Source organism: Miscanthus floridulus, chromosome 13 (genome assembly GCF_019320115.1).
Source record: "Miscanthus floridulus cultivar M001 chromosome 13, ASM1932011v1, whole genome shotgun sequence".
NCBI lineage: Eukaryota > Viridiplantae > Streptophyta > Magnoliopsida > Poales > Poaceae > Miscanthus > Miscanthus floridulus.
In genome coordinates this window covers 71,632,804-71,657,513 of record NC_089592.1, presented here as the reverse complement: position 1 = coordinate 71,657,513, position 24,710 = coordinate 71,632,804, and the positions used below count along the sequence as shown (strand labels likewise).

The 24,710-nt window shown below is 45.7% G+C and overlaps 1 non-coding gene and 5 pseudogenes across 1 annotated transcript; all 6 read right to left on the bottom strand.

The window, feature by feature from the left end:
- Nucleotides 1-12,208: 12,208 nt before the first annotated feature.
- LOC136500005 (uncharacterized) lies at nucleotides 12,209-13,116 on the bottom strand (annotated as a pseudogene).
- A 282-nt stretch (nucleotides 13,117-13,398) lies between these two features.
- Nucleotides 13,399-14,337, bottom strand: LOC136500004 (dehydration-responsive element-binding protein 2C-like; annotated as a pseudogene).
- Nucleotides 14,338-14,595: 258 nt separating this feature from the next.
- LOC136500003 (dehydration-responsive element-binding protein 2C-like) lies at nucleotides 14,596-15,524 on the bottom strand (annotated as a pseudogene).
- A 301-nt stretch (nucleotides 15,525-15,825) lies between these two features.
- Nucleotides 15,826-16,736, bottom strand: LOC136500002 (dehydration-responsive element-binding protein 2C-like; annotated as a pseudogene).
- Nucleotides 16,737-17,021: 285 nt separating this feature from the next.
- LOC136500001 (uncharacterized) lies at nucleotides 17,022-17,981 on the bottom strand (annotated as a pseudogene).
- Nucleotides 17,982-23,005: 5,024 nt separating this feature from the next.
- LOC136502416 (small nucleolar RNA Z102/R77) lies at nucleotides 23,006-23,088 on the bottom strand. Its single transcript, XR_010770557.1, has one exon. It is a non-coding gene; the product is annotated as a small nucleolar RNA Z102/R77 (small nucleolar RNA).
- Between the last annotated feature and the right edge of the window lie 1,622 nt (nucleotides 23,089-24,710).

Below are 24,710 nucleotides of genomic sequence, written 5' to 3'. Positions count from 1 at the left end.
AAATTAACAAGTTAAATTTAGTCATCCCAATTCATTTTGAAGTTTTCGTAAAACAATACAACAAAAACCTTGTAACGATCGCTCTGATACCATTCTGTGGCAGAACCTCCTAAATTATAGGACCCACATGCACCTGTCACTGTCCAACGACCTCTGACGACTATGCATATGTTCCTAGTAACTTAAGAAGACTGTCGGGTGTCCCCGTGGAACCCCGAATCATCCACGTTTTCCGAGCAGGATCCCATTACAGAGTCATTGTAGTATTACAACAATTTATTCAAATAGATACATCAGAGTAATATAGCGGAAGTCTTACAATAACTTAATTTACAAAACAGTAGTTTCAAACCTTATAAACTAAGTTCGATTAATATTCCAAACCATAGTAGTGGAGTGGCATTATAACATAATACAAAACACGCAATAATACTGCCCTGCCCAAGGGCCACACATTTATTTATCATCATCGGATCGAACAACCGTCATGCAACACGGCCCAAAATAGACCTGCTCATGAGGCTCACCTGCAACAAGGGTCAACGAACCCTGAGTACAAAAGTACTCAACAAGACTTAACCGAAATAAAAATTGATAGAACTCAGGAATGCAGGCTCAGGGATTCAAGGTATGGCTTTAGCAATAATCAAAGTTCTTTTGCGTAAAAGCTCTTTAATGAAATTCTTTATTTTAACATGTAAAACTTTATAAGATCATATACAAAGCTGACACGATCCGTATTGAGATCATGAAACTTCATATCCAACACCTTCTCAAATTTCAGTTATTAAACTACGATGATGAACAGAGAAGTGAGTCTCCATAACCGAGGAGCAACGACGATTCGAACCGATTATAAACCCAGCTGGGAATTCCAGACCACACGACATATGCAGGTCCCTGACCTACATATACCAACCTACCCTCAGGTCCTCTAAAATAAGAACGGGTCCGCGCCACCCAAGAATATAGTACTCCACCAATCCAGCCCATTGCCACGTGGGTACATGCTATTCCCGCCATCTCTCCACTCCCAGTGCGCGAGTAGCCATTCTCGTAATAGAATCGCCAAGTTAAGGCTTACCGGAGTATGTGGTTAGTACTACAAAGTCTCACCGCACACAGTTCAACAACGGTACGGACCTTAACCGACTCAGGCGGAAAGAACCCGCTCACAAGACATTACCAGGTCTTGTGGCTCACACACACCGAGTCCGCCCGGTCTAGATTTATTACTTCACATTCCCATATCACATGATAACATAAGTAACCAAAGTTCCATTTAAAACTCGCAGGTGACAGGTAATCACCCGACCTTTATTTATCTAAGCATGACTAAGCATAACTAGCCATATACGAATTAAAACTGGTAATAAGGTAGATAAGGAAAACAAGGTTGGTCATGCATCAATTAGGTTTTCACTTAACTCCTAATCACATAATGCAGTATATGAAAGCAAAAGCGAAATCAATTTGTAAAACACAAGGTAGGGTTTAAATGCATCCGGGGCTTGCCTTCGTTGACGGAAAAGGTTAGTTCCACAGAGAAATTATGGAGTTAGACTTGACAGCATCACCATTGATGGATGAACCTTCTCCAACACTTGATCAACGCGAGCACCATTGAATGATGACACTCATCCGAAGATTAGTCAACACGAACCTTCTCACTCACGTATGCACTACACGTAAATAAATAATGCATGCTTTAGCATGATGGATTGCATGACATGATGCATGGAGGTGCATTGGTGAAAGCATAAAAGATTAACTAACTTGAATACAACTTTTCTTCACGGTACAGTTACAAGTCAAAACTAACTAAACCTTTCCAGAATACTAACATCAATTGCCAAAGATCATTACCAACTAATGATCCAAGGACATCACTCAATCAAAAATTCAATCAAAACCTAAGTCATTAAGGTTTGCTATTTAACTAACATATGTCTATTTCAGGACTAGAAACAACAGCTTCATGTTTGGATCATAACTAGAGTTATACAAATCCAATAGCCATGCAACAAGACATTCTGGAAAGCTTATGAAATTTTGTACAACTCATCTTTAATCATCTTAGCATGATTCTCAAGTTAACTAAGTCAAATATACCCATTTACAGAAACTGGTCCCCAAATGACAGAGAGCAGCCATTTCTGAAACCCAACTTTAAACAGGCATAACTCACAAACCACAAGGCCAAATACCACCAAATTTTAACAGCAGCTAGATACATGGATTATCTACAACTTTGTTATTAACAAGTTTCTCGAAAAACATCATTATCATGATGTAATCCAAACAGTCCCAAAAACTGTCCCGAAACGACAATTGCAAGAAAATAATTATTAACTTATGTTGCAAACACATAATTGGGTAAAACCAACTTCACCAACATTTCACACATGACTAAAGAACACCAGAAAGCATGGTGCTCACCTCTAAATAAATTTTCTTAAAACATTTCTTAATTTATTTAGACATCAAGGTGTATTTATGAACATATACCAAAAATGCACAATAACTTCTACAAAAATTACAGTAGCTCACATATCCTCTCAATAGTCTACTGTACAAATTTCATACCATTTGCATAAGTATAGCTGCCTCTATGAAAAAGACAATTTGCTATTGCAAGAAATCATGTGAGAGCAAGATAAACCAAAAACTCACTCATACTTCATTCAATATTCATGAAATGTTTACCACACATCAACTATCACATGAGTAGCATGCCACAAAAATTTCACTTCATTTGGAGCCCTAGATTTGCAGTTATGGAAAATAACAAATTCAATTAGCATTACAACCTTACTGCACAAATCTATTTTTGCAGCTAAAACTTTAAACTAAAACATGCCATATTATAGATCTACTGCATAGACAATTTCACAAGGATTCCAAAAAGTCCTCATTTGCTATTATACGAATTTCCTATGAATTACTATGAATTTTCAAAGTTTCAGCCGATTTCAAAGCAAACAGGTCCAAACGACACTATTTATATGAGTCTGCGGTTCACAGAAAAGCCCCTCACAAATCTCGAATTTGAAGCTGAAGTCCCTGGTCGCGAGGAAGAAAAACAGAGGACGCCGGAGAGCTCGATTTCTGGCCGGCTGACGCTCGTAGGCGGCAATTGGAGGGGTGGTCGAGCGACGGGGTGGCGAGGCGAGCCTGAGGATGGTCGCAGCTCGGCCGGTCGTGGCCCGTGACGGCCTGGCCACGCGAGCCCGCTGCTCGACGACGGAGTGGCACGGCGGCCATGGCTGCTGGTCGCGGCGCGAATGGTGGGCGCGGCCGTTCCAGGTGAGGCGAGACGCTCAGGCGATGCGCAAGGGAGAGGCGAAGCTTTCTACGCGCTCAATTCGGCCAGAGGACGAGCGGTGGACGTGCTGTGCGCCGGCAAGAATGGACGACGGCGACGGCGAACAGAGGAAATGAAAAGGAGGAGAACGGCGACGGCACAAGCTATATATGACGGCTAGGAAGCAAGAGGAAACCACGTAGGAGTCTTCTCCGCGCCAGCACGACGCCGAGGGCGGCCACAGTTGCGCCTGGAAGCTGATCGAAGCACGCCGGCGATGAGGTGTCTGCCGCGGGCACTGTTCACCAGAATTACAGATTTGCCACTCGCTTAAAAATTCCAAATTACTCCCAAATTTGTATAACAACTCAAAAATCTCCAAAAACAAAAGTTGCTCAAAATTTAAAGTTCTACAACTTTGCTTTTATAACCATTCCCAAATTCGGTCTACATTTTAAAATGCAAGTTTAAATTCAAAAAGGGAATATTTAAAGAATCACGCCTTTTCAAATTACTTCAAATTTCATAAAACAACTTTGAAAACTCCAAAAACCAACTTTGTACATCTCGACAAGCTCTACACTTTTGCTTTAAGGCTCAACCCCAAAATATACTTAGATTTTGAAATGGGTTTTCCAGGGTAAACTTAAATGCTGAAAATTCGGGTTTTCGAAAATCCAATTCAACACAATTGTTTTGAAATTGATTCAACCATACAAGTCAACACATATCATAAAACAATATTCACACCAAGTATTGCAACAAAAATTATTAAACTTTTATTAAGGAAGAATTTGAATTGTTTAATAGATTCCCACATTAAAATTCACAAAGTTTCTTAATCACTATTATTTCATGTAACATATAACACACTTCATAACAACATTTACATGCTATAAATTAAACATGAAATGCATTCATGAGTTGATACATGATGATTATGCATAATGATGACATGATCACCTTTTAAGTACTTTATAACATCAGGGATGTTACAACAGGCAAATGGCATGTTTTTCCATATACAAGCTGATAAGGTGACATACCTATGGGTGTTTTATATGTTAATCGATATGCCCATAATGCATCATGAAGCTTATACTTCCATTTCTTCCCCATCTTATCCATGGTCTTTTGTAGAATGTTCTTGATTTGCTTATTTGATGTTTTAGCTTGACCATTTGTTTGGGGACGGTATGGAGTTGCAATGTTATGCTTGACTCCATATTCTACCAAGAGCTATTGGAAGGTCTTGTTGATGAAATGTGACCCTCCATCACTAATGACCAATCGTGGTGTTTCAAATCATGGGAATATCACTTCATGGAACACCTTCTTGGCATGCTTGGAATTGTAGCTCAGCATGGTAATGCTTCTACCCATTTGGACACATAGTCTACCGTCACCAAGATGTATTCAACGTCTCTAGACTTTGGGAATGGTCCCATGTAGTCAATCCCCCAAACATCAAACAACTCCACTTGGAGGTTGTTCATGAGTGGCATTGCATCCCGAGCATTGATGTTTCCATGTTTCTGACATCTGGCACATCTTCTAACAAACTCTCTTGTATCTTGATACATCGTTGGCTAGAAGAATCCGCTTTGTCAAATCTTAGCATTTGTATGGAATGCTCCAGAATGTCCTCCATAGGGTGATGCATGACATCTTTCTATGATTTTCATAGCTTCAACCATGGGGACACATCTCCGTAGCAATCCATCTTGATAGACCCAAAAAAGATATGGATCATCCCATAAGTAGAAACAACTTTCATGCTTAAGTTTCCTCTTGTCTTCCCCTAGTGCAACATAACCTGCACCCATATAGTTCACAATATTTGCATACCATGGGTCAGAGTCTATTACCTTGAGGAGTGTGTCGTCCCTTAGATAGTCATTAATAGGTGACTCATGTGTTTCCTTATATTGAAGCCTAGACAAGTGATCGGCTACCGAGTTTTCTACTCCTTTCTTATCTCTTATTTCTATGTCAAATTCTTGGAGTAGGAGAATCCTTTGGATCAACCAAGGCTTAGCATCTTTCTTAGTGAGGAGGTACTTAAGAGCAGCATGGTCTATATAAATAATTACCTTTGCCCCCACTAAGTAAGATCTAAACTTGTCTATTGCAAAGACAACTGCCAACAACTCTTTTTCAGTGATAGCATAATTGAGCTACGGCCTAGACAAGGTTTTGCTAGCATAGGATATAGCATAGTGCTTTTTATCCTTTGTTTGGCCTAGAATGGCTCCTACCGCAAGGTCTCTAGCATCACACATGATCTCAAAGGGTAGCTTCCAATCGGGTGGTTGGATGATTGTAGCTGAAATGAGTGCTTTCTTGAGGATTTAAAAAGCTTCATGGCACTCATTGTTAAAAACAAAAGGTGCATCTTTATCTAGGAGGCTAGTCAAGGGTCTAGTGATTTGAGAAAAGTTTTTGATGAAACGCCTGTAGAACCCTGCATGGCCTAGAAAGCTACGAATGCCTTTCACATTCATGGGAGGTGGAAGCTTTTCAATGACTTCAATCTTTGCTTTATCCACTTCTATCCCATGAGCAGACACCTTATGCCCTAGCACTATCCCTTCCTAGACCATAAAGTGATATTTCTCCTAGTTCAGGACTAAGTGCTTTTCTTCACACCGTTGTAAGACTTTGTCTAAATTTCCTAGACAATCATTGAAGGTTTTGCCATAGACGGTGAAGTCATCCATGAACACCTCCATGATTTTCTCAATCATGTTAGAGAAAATGGACATCATGCACCGTTGGAAAGAAGCTAGAGTATTGCACAATCCAAACGACATTCATCGATATGCGTAAGTTCCATACGGGCATGTGAAAGTGATATTACTTTGGTCATCAGGGTGGATATGAATTTGGTGATATCCAGAATACCCATCAAGGAAACAAAAGAAGGAATGGTTCACAAGACGTTCTAACATTTCATTAATGAATGGCAACAGGAAGTGATCCTTCTTAGTGGCCTTGTTATGTTTCTAGTAGTCAATGCACATCCTCCACCCGGTGATAGTACGTTGAGGAATGAGTTCATTCTTCTCATTCCTAACAACCGTCATACCTCCTTTCTTTGGCACAACTTGGATAGGGCTAACCCACTCACTATGAGGCAAGGGATAGACAATCCCAGCATGTAAAAGATTAAGGACCCCTTTCTTAACAACTTCTCACATAGCGTTGTTAAGCCTCCTTTGTGGTTTCCTTGATGGTGAAGAATCAAGATCGATAGGGATACGATGAGTGCAAAGAGTGGGACTAATCCCTATGAGGTCTTGGAGTGAGTAGCCTATGGCTGATTTATGTCTTTCTAGAACAACGACAAGTTTATAGATTTCTTCTTGGGAAAGCTTGTCACTTATGATGACAGGAGTTTCGCGGTTGTTATTGAGAAAGATATATCTCAAGCCAGAAGGAAGGGGTTTTAGCTCAATTGAGGGTTGTGATGGCACCTCCATTTGATCTAGTTTGACAGGCTCTGCCAGCTCTTCCTCTTCTTGAATGAAGTGTTCATCATTTAGAGCTGGTTGGGCCATGTCTTCTAGAGATGCCATTAAGATGTCCTCAACAGGGTCTTGTTCGAGTTTGGGTTCTACTATCAGCGTTGTTTGAGCGTGCAAGCGAAATGACGATAGGAGAATTTCCCAGCTTTAAATTCAAGAGACCTTGTTTTGGTCTCTCTTGGAAGAGTGTCCCTAAAGGTACACCAATCAAGAGGGACGTGTCTAAGATGTTATAGATGTGAAAATCTAGAAGATACTTGGAGCCTCTTATGCACAAAGGAATAGACCTTATGACCCCATAGCTTTCAAGAGTAACTCCAGAAGGAATTATCAAAAGCTTATGAGATGGGATCAAGGACTCGTTGGGACAAAGTTTTTCAGCCAAAGCCTTTGAAATGATATTCATCCCAATGGTAGGACTATAGTGAGCCTCTATGGTTGTTTTCTTTAGGATGAAAGTTAGAACATCTAAGGGGGCAATGATTTAGGCTACCTCAGTGGATAACTCCATTTCTGCCAACCACTCATGACTCATGATGGCCAAAAGTCCTTTGATGTGCTCCAAGAAAAAGGAATCATCATGTGGACCATTGTCATCCTCAAATGGTGCAGAGTGCACCAGAGGCTTTACTTGAATTGGTAAATTCGAGGTATTCCCAAAATCTTTAAAGAGATCTTCCTCGATTTCAAAGGGGAACATGGAAAGATGGGGTTCATCATCCTCTAAAGTATGTTGTGTTCCCACAGTGGGAGGTTCTTCAGCAACCAAATCATGAATATGATTTAAAGGAATTTCATATTCGGTTGTTTGTGCCTCCTCTTGTTGGTCGGGGCTTGGCTCGACTTCTTCTTTAGGAAACTCATCACAAATGCTAGTGTAGGGGGTGTTTTTAAGGATTTTTTGTAGAACAGCTTTCCCCTCACTAATGGTTTTTTGCGAGAATGAACCTCCTGAAGATATATCGAGGTGGAGAGCAGCTTCCTTGCTAAGACCAAGATGGAAGTGATGTAAAAAGACACGGTCAGACAAGGAAAGGTTTGGACTAGAGTTAATAAGGCTCATCAACCTAGCCCAAGCTGCTCCTAATGTTTCCTTCTCCTTCTATTGATAGGTAAGAACTTCTATTTGTAGAGCGGCAATTCGACAAAGGGGAAGAAAGCAAGACAAAATTTGTCTTGAAGTTCATCCCAACTTCCATTTACTCCTCCTATGGTATAAGCATATCATTATTTCATTCTACCCAAAACAGAGAATGGGAAAAATTTCCATTTAATGGTCTCTTGTGTCATGCTAGCAATAGTCAAGCAAGAACATAGTTGCTCAAATTCCCTAAGATGGGTGTAAGGATTTTTGTCTTCTATGCCTGAGAAGGATTGCTCCCAAACCATGGCTATGAAAGCAAGCTGAAGCTCATAGCCATTAGTAAGAATGGGGTGTGAAGATGGTGGAGGCTCCAATAATTCGCCCTTTAGAGCCAAGAGTTGAATGATAGGTGTGGAATCCATGTGATAGGGGTGGTTGAAAAAGGTAAAGGGGTATATGGACAAACTTGGTTCAAAACTAGCATAGCTACCGTTCTCCGACAATGGCGCCAAAAAGCTTGTTGGTATTTGTTAATGCACACAGAAAAATCCACAAGCACACAGATACCGATGTAGCTTTCACCCATGAGTATTCTAGAGTATCGTATTTATCCACAGGGTACATGAAGTGTACTAGCAAGAATCAAAGTTGTCTAAGGGTAAAGATTGAAAAGTGTTTTTGTGGGTAAAGAGGGGTTTTCTAGGCTTAAACTAGAAAACTAAAGATCAAGCTTACTATACTTTACTTACTTTGGAGCAACAGTACCTTTTCGACTCTTGAAGGAGGTGAGAAAAGTAATCGGGGGAAGGCTGCCTAAGCTCTACGAAACACCAATCTGAATGTGGTGGATTGCAATGGCCTAACAGAGCTGTCACCTCTGAGGCTACCACAACTAACCGTGAGATTAGGCGTAAACTCAGATAAACTCTAGCCTAGACACCATGTCTACACTAGGATTTACTAATCACAATTTATAATTAGAGCACTCAATGCAAGTGGAGTTCCCATAAATAAAATATAGTAAAGATTAAATTCAATTAAATAGAGACATTAAAAATACCAATAGAAGAACCAAGACGTAACTCAGAGATGAATCAAATCTGTAGAGGTACAAAGTTGAGAAGAATCCGACAGATCTGGCTTCTCCTCAGATCTCTCTCCTCTCCTCTCTCCCTATTTTCTATAATTCAACTACATGAGAATCATCTAGAGGGACACTACTACAATATGTGTATGAAATAATGAAGCTCTAGAGCATAGGGTGTGTAGATGTGTGCCTCCTAGAGGGGGTCTAGGTGTCTTTATATAGGCCAAGGTGGAGTAGGGAGCAAGGAATCGAGGTGGAGTAGGGGGCAAGGAATCGAGATGGAGTAGGGGACAAGGAATCACCACATCATCGATCCGCGTTAACTCCCTCGATCACCGTTGGATAAACTGATATAAAACCACCTTAAAATCAAGGGTCCAGATCTTAGAAAGGCATACGAGGTGGCAGAGGGCGAGGGGCCTCTGTAATGGGTTGGCTGGCCTCACCACTGGTCCGACCGGCCTGCTATTGTGGTAGGTGGGCCTCCCCTTCGGGTGGTGGATCCTAGGCTCCGTCTTGAGTCAACTTTTGTAGTTTTCATGAGTTGAATCACTTGTTGTCATCGGTTTGCTTGTTAGGAGTGTTTGAGAGTGGTCCTAGGGCTATTTTCTAGATAAATCCTCCTGCATTCACATATTCACCAAAACTTGTGGAATTCATTAGTTTAAAACCCTATACCTATGTTTGGTGATGGAATTAAGTGTATATGTAGGATATATTAATGGTTTATGATGGACATTAAGAATCATCAACACTGAGCCAGAGGCACATGTCGTGGTTAGGCTCGTGGATCTTGGCTACCCACTTGCCCTAGGTCTACTGGCGGACGCTATGGTAGGGGCACATCTGGTTGTCTAGCCCGTCCTTGCCCTTGATGCAAATGTGTGTAACATTTACAAATGTGTGTAAATGTGTGTAACATTTTGCCTTCCTTTACTACTTTGTAAATGTGTGTAATGGAATTCTAAGGATGTACTTATGTATAAATTGCGTAAGATAGCATTACGCTAACGAAAATAACAACTAACTAATACTAAAAATGTATTCTATACTACTCATCGTCAGAACAGGTTGCTAATATAAACCGAGGGCATACAAGTCATTACACACTCAGGTCAGACCTGGTGCAGGGTGCATGGGGTCATCGATCAACAAGAGTCAAAGTAGAGGGAGGATGACCTACAGCTAGTGCTAGGTGGCGCTAGCGGCGAAGTCAATCATCATGGTGGGGGTTGACAAGGCGGCCACCGTGTGGTCCTAGATGTTGGTGGCTTCATCGAACACCTCTGGGGCACCTCCTGGAAGCCCTATAGGCCAAAGTCATCCACCTTAGGTAGCCGCATCATGAAGTCCTTGAAGTCATCTGGCTCCTAGTGTAGAGGAGCCATCGCTAGCTCGCAGATCAATTGCTAGTGATGCTGCGTCTCCATCATCATGGTGGTGGCGGTGTCGTCGACATGGCATCCCTACACCTACAGTGCGATGGCCACCATCATCATGCTATATGACAAGGCGGCATCATCTAGAATGACATCTGGTGTTGGTGGGTGGTGGGCGAGGCTACCATGGTCACCGGCAAGGATGTGAAGTTGGAGTTGGAAAAGGTGGAGTTAGAAAAGTAGTTGGAGATGGATGATGATGCGTCAACGAAGTAGCTAGAAGAGTACACATCATCATGGGCACCGCCGCCATGGCGTCTAGCTGGTGCTGCTGCTGGAGGTACTATTGGTGGAGGTTGTGCCCTACCACCACCACCAGCAGGGCAAGCTACCATGGTGTCAGGGGATGGAGATGACACCATGACTACCAGTCCTCCTCCTCCTCCGCCTATCGCAACCACCTGAGGAGGAGGCAGCTGCAGGTTGAGGCGCTCGCAGTCATTGTAGAGATGCCTGGCCATGTTGTCGTAGGTGCACGCGGCCTCGAGTGCTCTACCAAAGGTGCCGAAACTAGAGGCGTGCGCTGTGGTTTGGCTCATGGATCTTGGCCACCCACTTGCCCCAGGTCTGTTGGTCGACGCTACGGTAGGGGCACTGCTGGTAGTCTGGCCCACCCTTGCCCTTCATGCAAATGTGTGTAAGTGTGTGTAACATTTACATGTGTATGTAACATATGCAAATGTGTGTAAAATTATGCCTTCCTTTACTACTTTGTAAATGTGTGTAATGGAATTCTAAGGATGTACTTATGTATAAATTGTGTAAGATAGCATTACACTAATGAAAATAACAATTAACCAATACTAAAAATGTATTCTATGCTCCATCGTCATGGTGGTGGTGATGTCGTCGACATGGTAGCCCAACGCCTAAGGCATGGTGGCTACCATCATCATGCAGTATGATGACAGCAACAGTGGCATCATCTAGAACGACATCTAGTGGTGGTGGGTGGTGGGCGAGGCCGCCATGGTCACCGGCGATGAGGTAGAGTTGGAGTTGGAAAAGATGGAGTTAGAAAAGGAGTCAGAGTTGGACAACGATGCATCGATGGAGTAGTTGGAAGAGTGCATCATCATCATAGGCGTCTCCGCCATGGCGGCCTACTGGTGGTGCTGCTGGAGGTACTGGTGGTGGCGGTTGTGCCCACCACCACCACCAACAGGGCAAGCTACCATGGTGTCAGGGGACGGAGACAACACCACGACCAACAGTCCTCCTCCTCCTCCACCTGTCATAACTGACGGAGGAGGCAGCTATTGGTTGAGTCATGCGTAGTCGACGTAGAGCTACTTGGCCACGTTGTCGTAGGTATCCATGGCCTTGAGCATGCTGCCGATGGTGCCGAGCCAGAGGCGTGCACCTCGGTTGGGCTCACAGATCTCGGCCACCCACTTGCCCTAGGTCCACTAGTAGATTCCGCGGTAGGGGCACTGCTGGTTGTCCGGCCTGCCCTTGCCCTTCATGCAAATGTGTGCAAGTATATGTAACATTTACATGTGCATGTAACATTTACAAATGTGTGTAACATTTTGCCTTCCTTTACTACTTTGTAAATATGTCTAATGTAATTCTAAGGATGTACTTATGTATAAATTGTTTAATATAGCATTACGCTAATGAAAATAATAATTAACCAATACTAAAAATGTATTCTATACTACTCATCGTTAGAACAGGTTGCTAACATAAAGCGAGGGCATACAAGTCATTGCACACTCAGGTCAAACCTAGTGCAGGGCGTGCGACGTCATCGATAGACGAGAGTCAAAGTAGAGGGATGATGACCTGCTGCTGGTGCTGGGCAGCGCCGGTGGTAGAGTCAATCATCAAGGTGGGGGTTGAATAGGCGGCCATCATGTGGTCCTAGATGCTAGCAGCTTCATCGAACACCTTGGGGGGCACCTCCTAGAAGACCTACAGGCCGAAGACCTCCACCTTGGGAAGCCATGTCATGAAGTCATTGAAGTCGTCTAGCTCTTGGTGTAGAGGCACCACCGCTAGCTTGCGAATGATCTGCTGGTGACGCTGCAACTCCATCGTCATGGTGGTGGCCGCGTCATCGACATGGTAGCCCTACGCCTATGGCACGGTGGACACCATCATCATGTAGTATGATGACGATGATAGTGGCAGTCATCTAGAACGACGTCTAGTGGTGGTGGGTGGTGGGCGAGACTGCCATGGTCACTAGCGATGAGGTAGAGTTGGAGTTGGAAAAGATGGAGTTAGAAAAGGAGTCAGAGTTGGACGACGACGCATCGACGAAGTAGCTGGAAGAGTGCATCATCATCATGGGCGTCATCGCCATGGTGGCCTACTGGTGCTGCTGCTGGAGGTACTGGTGGTGGAGGTTGTGCCCACCACCACCACCAATAGGGCAAGCTACCACAGTGTTAGGGGACGGAGATGACACCATGACCAACAATCCTCCTCCTCCGCCCTTTGTAACCACTAGAGGAGGCAACTGCAGGTTGAGGCACGCGTAGTCATCGTAGAGATGTTTAGGCCACGTTGTCGTAGGCATGCACGGCCTTGAACGCACTGCCAGTGGTGTCGAGCTAGAGGCGTGCACCTCGGTTGGGCTCATGGATCTCAGCCACCCACTTGCCCTAGGTCCACTAGTAGAAGCCACAATAGGGGCACTGCTGGTCTGGCCCGCGCTTGCCCTTCATGCAAATGTGTGCAAGCATGTGACACATTTACAAATGTGTGTAACATTTTTCCTTCCTTTACTACTTTGTAAATATGTCTAATGTAATTCTAAGGATGTACTTATGTATAAATTGTGTAAGATAGCATTACGCTAATGAAAATAACAATTAACCAATACTAAAAATGTATTCTACACTACTCATCGTCAGAATAGGTTGCTAACATAAAGCGAGGGCACACAAGTCATTGCACACTCAGGTCAGACCTGGTGCAGGGTGTGTGACGTCATCAATAGACGAGAGTCAAAGTAGAGGGACGATGACCTACTGCTGGTGCTGGGCGGCGCCGGTGGCAGAGTCGATCATCATGGTGGGGGTTGACTAAGCGGCCACCGTGTGGTCCCAGATGCCAGCGGCTTCGTCAAACACCTCAGGGGGCACCTCCTAGAAGACCTGCAGGCCGAAGTCCTCCACCTTGGGTAGCTGTGTCATGAAGTCCTCAAGGTCGTCTAGCTCCTAGTGCAGAGGCGCCGCCGCCAGCTTGTGGATGATCTACTGGTGATGCTGCAACTCCATCATCATGGTGGTGGTCATGTCATCGACATGGCAGCCCTACGCCTGTGGCATGGTGGCCGCCATCATCATGCAGTATGATGACGGCGATGGTGGCATCATCTAGAACGACGTCTACTGGTGGTGGGTGGTGGGTGAGGCCACTGTGGTCACCGACGATGAGGTAGAGTTGAAGTTGGAAAAGATGGAGTTAGAAAAGGAGTCAGAGTTGGATGATGATGCGTCGATGGAGTAGGTAGAAGAGTGCATCATCATCATAGGCATCGCCGCCATGGTGGCCTGCTGGTGCTGCTGCTGGAGGTACTGGTGCTGGCAGTTGTGCCCACCACCACCACCAATAGGGCAAGCTACCATGGTGTTAGGGGATGGAGATGACACCATGACCAACAATCCTCCTCCTCCTCCGCCTGTCGTAACCATCGGAGGAGGCAACTGCAGGTTGAGGCGCGCGTAGTCGCCGTAGAGATGCTTGGCCACGTTGTCGTAGGCATGCATGGCCTTGAGCACGCTGCCGATGGTGCCGAGCTAGTGGCGTGCACCCTGGTTGGGCTCACAGATCTCGGCCACCCACTTGCCCTAGGTCCACTAGCAGACACTGCGGTAGGGGCACTGCTGGTTGTCTGGCCGGCCCTCGCCCTTCATGCAAATGTGTGCAAGTGTGTGTGACATTTACTCGTGTACGTAACATTTACAAATGTGTGTAACATTTTGCCTTCCTTTACTACTTTGTAAATATGTCTAATGTAATTCTAAGCATGTACTTATGTATAAATTGTGTTAGATAGCATTACGCTAATGAAAATAACAATTAACCAATACTAAAAATGTATTGTATACTACTCATTGTCAGAACAGGTTGCTAACATAAAGCGAGGGCATACAAGTCATTGCACACTCAGGTCAGACCTAGTGTAGGGTAGCGTGATGTCATCGATAGACAAGAGTCAAAGTAGAGGGACGATGACCTGCTGCTGGTGCTAGGGCGATGCCGGTGGTAGAGTCGATCATCATGGTGGGGGTTGACTAAGCGGCCACCGTGTGGTCCTAGATGCTAGCGGCTTCGTCGAACACCTTGGGGGCACCTCCTAGAAGACCTATAGGCCAAAGTCCTCCACCTTGGGTAGCCGTGTCATGAAGTCCTTGAAGTCGTCTAGCTCCTGGTGTAGAGGCGCCGCCGCTAGCTCATGGATGATCTACTGGTGACGCTGCAACTCCATCGTCATGGTGGTGGTCGTGTCATCGACATGGCAGCCCTACGCCTGTGGCACGGTGGCTGCCATCATCATGCCATATGATGACAGCGATGGTGGTGTCATCTAGAACGACATCTAGTGGTGGTGGGTGGTGGGCGCGGCCACCGTGGTCACCGATGATGAGGTAGAGTTGGAGTTGGAAAAGATGGAGTTAGAAAAGGAGTCAGAGTTGGATGATGACGCGTCGATGGAGTAGCTCAAAGAGTGCATCATCATCATAGACATCACCGCCATGGCGGCCTGCTGGTGCTGCTGCTGGAGGTACTGGTGGTGGCGGTTGTGCCCACCACCACCACCAATAGGGCAAGCTACCACAGTGTCTAGGGGACAGAGATGACACCATGACCAATAGTCCTCCTCCTCCACCGCCTGTCATAGCCACCGTAAGGGCAGCTGTAGGTTGAGGCTCACGTAGTTGCCATAGAGATGCTTGGCCACATCGTCATAGGTGTGCATGGCCTTGAGCGCGTTGCCGATGGTGCCAAGCCAGAGGCATGCACCTTGGTCAGGCTAACGGATCTCGGCCACCCACTTGCCCTTGGTCCACTAGCAGACGCCACGGTAGAGGCACTGTTGGTTGTCCGGCCAGCCCTCGCCCTTCATGCAAATGTGTGGAAGTGTGTGTAACATTTACACGTGTATGTAACATTTACAAATGTGTGTAACATTTTGCCTTCCTTTACTACTTTGTAAATATGTCTAATGTAATTCTAAGGATGTACTTATGTATAAATTGTGTAAGATAGCATTACGCTAATGAAAATAACAATTAACCAATACTAAAAATGTATTCTATACTACGCATCATCAGAATAGGTTGCTAACATAAAGCGAGGGCATACAAGTCATTGCACACTCAGGTCAGACCTGGTGTAGGGTGCGCGACGTCATCGATAGATGAGAGTCAAAGTACAGGGACGATGACCTGCTGCTAGTGCTGGGCGGTGCCGGTGGTAGAGTCGATCATCATGGTGGGGGTTGACTAAGCGGCCACCGTGTGGTCCTAGATGCTAGCAGGCTTCATCGAACACCTCGAGGGGCACCTCCTAGAAGACCTACAGGCCAAAGTCCTCCACCTTGGGCAGCCATGTCATGAAGTCCTTGAAGTCGTCTAGCTCCTGGTGTAGAGGTGCTGCCGCTAGCTCACGGATGATCTACTAGTGACGCTACAACTCCATCGTCATGGTGGTGGTCGTGTCATCGACATGGCAGCCCTACGCCTATGGAACGGTGGCTGCCATCATCATGTCGTATGATGACGGCGATGGTGGCGTCATCTAGAACGACGTCTAGTAGTGGTGGGTGGTGGGCGAGGCCGCCGTGGTCACCGATGATGAGGTAGAGTTGGATTTGGAAAAGATGGAGTTAGAAAAGGAGTCAGAGTTGGATGATGACACTGTCGATGGAGTAGCTCGAAGAGTGCATCATCATCATAGACATCGCCGCCATAGCGGCTTGCTGCTGCTGCTGGAGGTACTGGTGGTGGCGGTTGTGCCCACCACCACCACCACCAAGGCAAGCTACCACGGTGTCTAGGGACAGAGATGACACCATGACCAATAGTCCTCCTCCTCCACTGCTTGTCATAGCCACCGTAAGAGGTAGCTATAGGTTGAGGCTCACGTAGTTGCCATAGAGATGCTTGGCCACATTGTCATAGGTGTGCACGGCCTTGAGCGCGTTGCCGATGGTGCCGAGCCAAGGGCGTGCACCCCGGTCAGGCTCATGGATCTCGGCCACCCACTTGCCCTTGGTCCACTAGCAAATGCCATGGTAGGGGCACTACTAGTTGTCCAGCCAGCCCTCGCCCTTCATGCAAATGTGTGGAAATGTGTGTAACATTTACACGTGTATGTAACATTTACAAATGTGTGTAACATTTTGCCTTCCTTTACTACTTTGTAAATATGTCTAATGTAATTCTAAGGATGTACTTATGTATAAATTGTGTAAGATAGCATTACGCTAATGAAAATAACAATTAACCAATACTAAAAATGTATTCTATACTACGCATCGTCAGAATAGGTTGCTAAAATAAAGCGAGGGCATACAAGTCATTGCACACTTCAGGTCAGACCTGGTGTAGGGCGTGCGACGTCATCGATAGATAAGAGTCAAAGTAGAGGGACTGATGACCTGCTACTGGTGCTGGGTGGCGCCGGTGGCAGAGTCGATCATCATGGTGGGGGTTGACTAAGCGGCCACCGTGTGGTCCTAGATGCTAGTGGCTTCATCGAACACCTCGGGGGGCACCTCCTAGAAGACCTACAGGCCAAAGTTCCTCCACCTTGGGTAGTCGTGTCATGAAGTCCTCGAAGTCTTCTAGCTCCTGGTGCAGAGGCGCTGTCGCTAGCTCGCTGATGATCTACTGGTGACGCTGCAACCCCATCGTCATGGTGGTGGTCATGTCATCGACATGGCAACCCTACGCCTGTGGCACGTTGGCCACCATCATCATGTCATATGATGATGGCGACAATGGCATCATCTAGAACGACATCTAGTGGTGGTGGGTGGTGGGCGAGGCCACCGTGGTCACTGGCGATGAGGTAGAGTTGGGTTGGAAAAGATGGAGTTAGAAAAGGAGTCAGAGTTGGGCGATGACGCATCGATAGAGTAGCTGGAAGAGTGCATCATCATCATAGGCATCGTCGCCATGGTGGCCTACTAGTGCTACTGCTGGAGGTACTGGTGGTGGCGGTTGTGCCCACCACCACCACCAACAGGGCAAGCTACCATGGTGTCATGGGACAGAGATGACACCATGACCAATAATCCTCCTCCTCCTCCTCCTCCGCCTATCGTAACTGCCAGAGGAGGCAACTGCAGGTTGAGGCACGTGAAGTCACCGTAGAGATGCTTGGCCACGTTGTCGTAGGCGTGCATGGCCTTGAGCGTGCTACCGATGGTGCTGAGCCATAGGCGTGCACCTCGGTTGGGCTCACGGATCTCGGCCACCCACTTGCCCTAGGTCCACTAGCAGACGCCGTGGTAGGGGCACTGCTGGTCCGGCCCGCCCTTGCCCTTCATGCAAATGTGTGCAAGTGTGTGACACATTTACACGTGTATGTAACATTTACAAATGTGTGTAACATTTTGCCTTCCTTTACTACTTTGTAAATATGTCTAATGTAATTCTAAGGATGTACTTATGTATAAATTGTGTAAGATAGCATTACGCTAATGAAAATAACAATTAACCAATACTAAAAATGTATTCTATACTACTCATCGTCAGAACAGGTTGCTAATATAAACCGAGGGCATACAAGTCATTGCACACTCAGGTCAAACAATCCCCCTTTCAGAAAACAAGGGTCGACAAACAACCACCTTCTCCTAGATCCAGCTTTTCATAAATAATCTACACCAGACGACCCCTAATGATGTGATCTAGCACAACATATCCTCTAGCCGAAATGCGGTGCCTACATTATTACTGCTATACCCGCCTACGCCATCATGTGACTCAAACCTTGGTTATGGACGGTGGTCATCGCAAAGAGACTTCGCACGGTGGGAGAGTCTTCGAGAAGCGACTTCCACCACTTTTAATATTTTTAGGTATAGATATAGATATACACATTGCTATAGTAGGTGGGCCAATATGTTTTCCACAGAGAAGCCGCATCCGATGCATTGATTCTAGCATTTTCCCTTCTTTAACGTGTTGTGGAACCAACACCCTCTATTTTGTTTGATTGTATGTTGCTTTTTGAAATTTGGCCAAGGTGGAAGGTTTTCTCTATAAAACATCAAAAGTTCTCTTAGTCCAATGTCCTAAAAGGAAATACAACATGTATTAGGGCCTTAGAAGGTGTCGATTCACGTCCTATGTATCCATTTCTTGAATCCATTGAACCTTGTGACGCTGGCTCGAGGGGATGTGTGCAAAGTTTTCTCCTATTGCAAAGCATAGATATATTTGCTAGTAATACCCATGATGTGACTTATATAAGTGTTTTTTATCACCAACCTTGGTTGTGCCTCCACCATATATATGTTCTATATGTTGTTCATTTCTAGTATTCAATGGTCTTGTTGACATCTCTTGTCAAAAGAAAAGTAAAGTTTCACTTAAGTGTTCTAGAGGGCCCACCAACTCATAGATTTTGAGATATTAGATTGAGTTAAGATTTGTGCTTTATGATGGTACAAATATATATGGTAAGGAATGTCAACTGGACATGCACGTGCGACACACACGTGGCTATATATATTTTTTGAATTAATAATAACTATATTGTATACCTACAAGATTAAATAAACAAAGTTTTGCTGGCGAATATTAACTTCATAGAAACCTGGCACGTGAAATGTGGAAAAAAATGTTCTTAATCTCACTCGTGTAACAGGGAATCATCTATCTCAATCTAATCTGCCTCGCCAAATTTAAAAAAAACTAAAACACTGTTGGAAATAATAGCAGTTTAGTGATGCATAAATTGATTCCGATATTGAGGAAAAGAACAACAACATGTATCATAGATGTGTGATGTAACACTAGCACTACGATTCGAGATAAACTCAAACTCCCTAGCGTTAGTAACAAAAGAAAAACTAGAGCGAATAAAGACATTCTTACAGTGCGGTTGTCGACGCTAACGCAAAAGTAGGTGAAGTAGACCCGCGAACACCGGCGTAGAGAGAGGAAGTCGTCAAGTGAGAAGTCACGATGGCGCTTCCCAAAAACCTGATATGGCCCCTACTCATGCAGGGACACAAGGGGACGTAGGCTTCGGAGACTTGCTCTCGCGGACGGCGGCAGCGCAGCACAGTGGCACGAGGAGGAGATAAATTGTCTATACTGAGGACGACGTCTCGTCCCAATATATACACGCGTCGCAGCTAAGGAAAGTAATTAGCCTGCGCAATCACATCATTAAGATGATTGACCTGCCGTTGGTTGACTAGAGAAATTAGTGCAATCACCATTAATGCGAGAATAATTACTTATCAAAATAGGCTAGCACAACTTTCTCCATGTATGCAAAAATATCCAGTAGCAAAAGGAAGCCACGCACCCTTAAGGTCGAAGGGAGAAATCGTCGGACCATTCACGCACTATGTAGCGCTCCCATGCCTATCGCCCCGCCCGGCCCAGTGAGGCGAGGCAAGGCGAAGCACGTGTGTTTCCTCATTTTCCTCTTGCCAGTAGCTTCAACTAGTTGAAGACAACTCAACTATTTAAGTTGGCCTCACTCCTTATAGAGTAGCCATGTGGGAATAAAATCCCCAATCATACCATGCATGTGTGAGTAGGCCTTTTTTAGGATTTATTTGGGGATATTATTTTGGCCACCCAAATCTTCTAACAAACACTTCAGCATATAAAATTTGGAATTGCATTATGATCCTCCTTCTGCATGCAGATCTGTCAGATCTTTGCCGCTAACTAAAATCCAACAATTCATGTAGCATTAGTTGCCGAAACAGGCTTTAGACAATATGATAGTAAATGTTTCTAAAAAAGTAGAGCTGTCACTTGAAATAGATCTAGTTATATTTTAGTATTTTACCAAAATGGTTCTGAATTTTTGTAAAATGCAAAGATCCACAAAATAAATCATTTCAGATGTTGTCCTTGTGTTAGAATTGGCAGCCACGTGTAGGCTTTTAAAAACAGAAAATGACCAAAATAGTTAAAGATTTGTAACAATAGGATATATATCACCTTTGGTGGACGACGAGAAATTACTGGAGAGGATGTAGTGTCTCGTTGTAGACAGTGTAAAATAAGCTTTCATTGTTGCAAGCCCCATGCTAAACTCCTGGTGAACTAAAGATGACATGCCAGATTGAAGATCTTTCACTTTAAAGAAAAATAGTTCATTCCACGTGTATTGACTGTATATTTAAGAAACCTAAGATCTGGAATGATTAGACAACTCTCAAATCGCGCAAAAAATAGTTATCTGGAAAGGAGAAAAATATTAGTTGCAGCAACATACTCCCAGGCACATACTCCTAGATGATAATCGCATTAAACAGGATTGTATGATGCTCAAATTGAATTTCTAGGTCTATTGCTTTTTTGTTGTACCTAAACATTAAAAACAGGTAAAAGCAACTCCAGCAAGCCTCTACTTCAACCTGTTGCTAAATATAGAGGCTCAAGCGGAAAAAAAAACGTGCTCCAACGGCCCCTCGTAGGGTCCGAAATTTAGTTGGGCATCAAATCCAGCCTCAAGACACATCGCTGTTGGCTTTAGGCCAAGCCCCCAAATCCGTTGGCCTTCCTTTTAACTCATGCGTGCCTTCGTTCTCCCCGGTGCGCTCGCTCCTTCCCCCGCTTGCGCCGCCGCACCGACGACGGCGAGGACTACGACCGCGCCCCGCGAACCGATGACGGCGACGACGAGGTCTGCGCCCGACGCCCCGGCGCTGGCAAGCTCCGGCGGCTCCTCCATCTCCGGCGGCTCTGGCAGATCTCCCCCCGCCACGCGGGCACGCCGCCCCCGCCGCGCGGGTGCTCTGCACCGTCACGCAGGCCGTTGCTCCCTGTCCCTCTGTTGGCCGGCAGACATCGGCGTGTCTCCCTCTCCCTCTCCCGCGCCAGCATTCTCGGATCTCTATCTATCCCCATGCACGACCACCCCTCCCCGCCCCTCCCTCTGGGCGGCTCTCTCCGGCGGACGCGGCGGCGCAGGAGCCGTGCGGCCCCTCCCCTCCCCTACGCGGCGCGCTCGGCCTGCTCCAGCTGCGCGGTGCCTGCTCCCTAGTAGAAGGAAGAAGAAGAGACCATGACAAGTGGGTCCCGTCTGTCATCCTATACTGAAATAGATTTAGGGGTCTAAATTTAGGTGCTCCTGTTGGAGTGGAAGCAATAAAAATGAATCAACAAAAATAGAGAAAGCATTCAAATCAAAAGTAAAGACCCGGATTTAGGTGCCCTATTGAAGTTGCTCTAATTCAGGAAAAGGACATAATGCTCATGTTTCCTTGACAGTTCTCCTATAAGAAAGGCCAAGTGATCCTATTTCCCCTCCCACAGATGTGCAAGTGTGAAACACCCGTGCTCCAGCTTGCCTGAATCCTAACCTAAAATATACCCTGAAGTTTGAAAAACAATATGCACATGAGTAAAAAGTAAAAAGCACAGTCCTGCGCGATGATGCTGAAATTTGGTTTATTTTAGTGCTTATGTTGAAATGTTGTGAGAGGAAAATACTATTCCATAACTGAAAAATAGTTCTGAATAAGCTCAAGCGAACAGAGTGAGAAAGAATGAAACATATGTGCTACACCATTTTCAAAATTCCAATGTTCACAAAAGATTCAGAGTTCACAGGCACAAGTATGAAGTATATTAAGGAGACAGAGGTACTATAAATCATGTAGTACTGTTCAGGCATTGATGATCCACTTACTCATTGAGATATACCATGAAATGATTCATCTGAGTAATCCATGATGATGTGCAGGCGTGTAGCTTCAGCCATTAGTGCAGAGTCTTGCAATAGGAATTGTTTGTTTCTCTGTACTCCATATCGGAAAGAAGTTGATTTTTTCCCTATACATTGGTGAACAAATATGCATAGCTTTTAAAGAAGTACTAAAACTGGATCCATGAGCTTGGTCTGGTGAGAGAGCATCAATGACAATAAAATCCATCGTATCCTCAGATCGACAGGGAAATAAAGGTTTCGAGATAAATAAGAGAAAAATTGAACCTCTCCTCAACACGTTGAAGACAGGCCATCCCCCTGGGGCAGTTCGCTGGTCTGAACTGAAAAGTTCAGCCGGCTGGTTCCCCTCCAATTGCACTGTTCATCAAACCAGCCAACAGTGTTTCTCTCTCACAACAATTCAGCCGGAACAGTGTTTTTCAGCCAAGTTTCAGACCAGCGAACGGGGCCAGGGAGGGGATGGGCGCCATCGTCTCACAAATTTTTTTAGCGAAACAGGAGGGGTTGCAGCCCTTACTGACAATTAAGTTTTTATATATGATAAAATGGATTGTGAAACCAGCAGTAGTGACTCAACAGTTTTAATGTCGTATTAATAAATGGTTTCCTAAAACAATACAAAGTAATAATTAAATAAATGGTTCGGTGGTTTTGGAAATCAGATGGCGAAGGAAATGATCAGATAGAGCTAATACAGTAGCCATCATGGCGGCCAATCAAACCAATAGGGAAACAATTCGATCATCTCCTCACCGGAAAGACAAAACCATGGAACTTTATACCCCAAAAAAATGGAAAATAGAATCACAAACGAATCAAGAAGCGGTAACCAAAGCAAAAACGGAATCAGAGTTCAGCACAAACAAGGATATGGATCAAGGGGCCGTTGGGAGCAACTGAGGATGATCTCCAAGGTGAAAAAGGGTGTGACATCTTACAGATGCCATGGACACAAATCTATACTCCAAAGGAACGAAGTAATAATTATAAAATATCTGTTACCTTGAAAACATCCTACCCACTTAAGATCTCCTCCCTTGATATAAATCCTACATATGGGCCCAACGTAAAAGGAAGGCAGTCAAACGTGGAGCGACGTCTCCCTCGGCACTTTTTTTTCACTCCGAGTCAGCATACCCACCCGCGTACCCACCCTCCTTTCCTTTTCTCCGAGGGGCGTTGATTCATGCAAGAAAATAATATCTTTTGTCGTATCCGTCGCCTCAAAGAAAAAAAAACCATCGTCCACTCCCCTCCTCTCCCGACGCTTCTCATCCCCTCCACAGCCTTCCCTCCCCAATCCGACCTCGGCACGGCGCGGTGGACGGGCGTGACCGCGGCCTCCTCCCTATTATACACACTAGCGGGGCCATGGTGCACCGGCGTGAGAAGGCCCCACCGACGGCCATCGTTGTGGATGCGCCGCCGGTGCCGCCTAGTCCCGGCCATCCGCTCGCCGGTTTGGTACCCCTCCCCCTCGCTCTCCTTACCTCTTTCTATCAGATCTCCCTCTCCCAGCGCTCGTGGATGCTCGCTCTGACAGGGCTCTTGGTCCTCGTGGCCATAAGCCCTTGTTGCGGGCGCCCCCATGGCAACCCCAACACGGGCATGCCCGGCCGCAGCGGCCTAGGGATGGGCAATGGCGATGGCTTCCTCCATGCGGAACTTGTGTCTCCTCATCTGCATCAATCCAGCAGCCACAAAAATCATCAAACCAGCGTTGAACAACACAAGCAAACAGCGAGAAAAAGAGGAAAGCTGAAACAAGGGCGAGATGGGTGAGACCACAACTATCCAAACCAAAATCACCGCCGCCGCCGTTGGACGTGATGTTGAAGGAGAGGGGGTGCCATCGCGGGTGGGGATCGGAGGGGGTAAGGGCCTAAGGAGCGCCGCTGTCGCATGGAGGAATCCATCGTCGTGGCCCATACCTAGGCCGCCACGACCGGGCATGCCGGTGTTGGGGTTGCCATGGGGGGCGCCCACAGTAGGGGCTTATGGCCACGAGGACCAAGAGCCCTGTTAGAGCGAGCATCCACGAGCATCGGGAGAGGGAGATCTGATAGAGAGAGGTAAGGAGAGAGGGGGAGGGGTACCAAATCAGCAAGCGGACGGATGGAACCAGGCAGCGGCGGGGCATCCACGGTAGCGGCCGTCGATGGGGCCCGCTCGCGTTGGTGCGCCGTGCCACGCTAGCGCGAATCATGGGGAGGTGGCCGCGGCACTACGCCGAGGTCAGATTGGGGAGGGGAGGTTGTGGAGGGGACGAGAAGCGTTGAGGAGAGGAGGGGATGTGACGGAGACGGCAAAATAAATTATTTTCTTGCGTGAATCGATGCCCTAGAGAAAAGGAAATGAGGGTGGGTACACGGGCGAG